Source organism: Dromiciops gliroides, chromosome 2 (genome assembly GCF_019393635.1).
Source record: "Dromiciops gliroides isolate mDroGli1 chromosome 2, mDroGli1.pri, whole genome shotgun sequence".
NCBI classification, from domain to species: Eukaryota; Metazoa; Chordata; class Mammalia; order Microbiotheria; family Microbiotheriidae; genus Dromiciops; species Dromiciops gliroides.
Genome location: NC_057862.1, coordinates 321,211,137 through 321,211,369, shown reverse-complemented (window position 1 = coordinate 321,211,369; position 233 = coordinate 321,211,137).

The window sequence follows — 233 nt, the reverse complement described above, 5'->3', positions numbered from 1 at the left end:
AGACTCTGAAACCAAAAGGCACTTCTATTGGGTCCCTTCAGGGAAGCTGAGGAGGTGTTAGTCCTGGAGAATTGGGCGGGGCATATTTAAACTCCTGTAGACAGCCTGTGAAGGCACAGTCAGTTGAGCGGTGACTGTCCATGTGCAGTAAGCACCTGTTTGCCTCCACACGGGGAACCTACCTTTCCCAATCTTTATCAGTACTTGAAGAACCAGTGTTGGAGTCTGCAGCC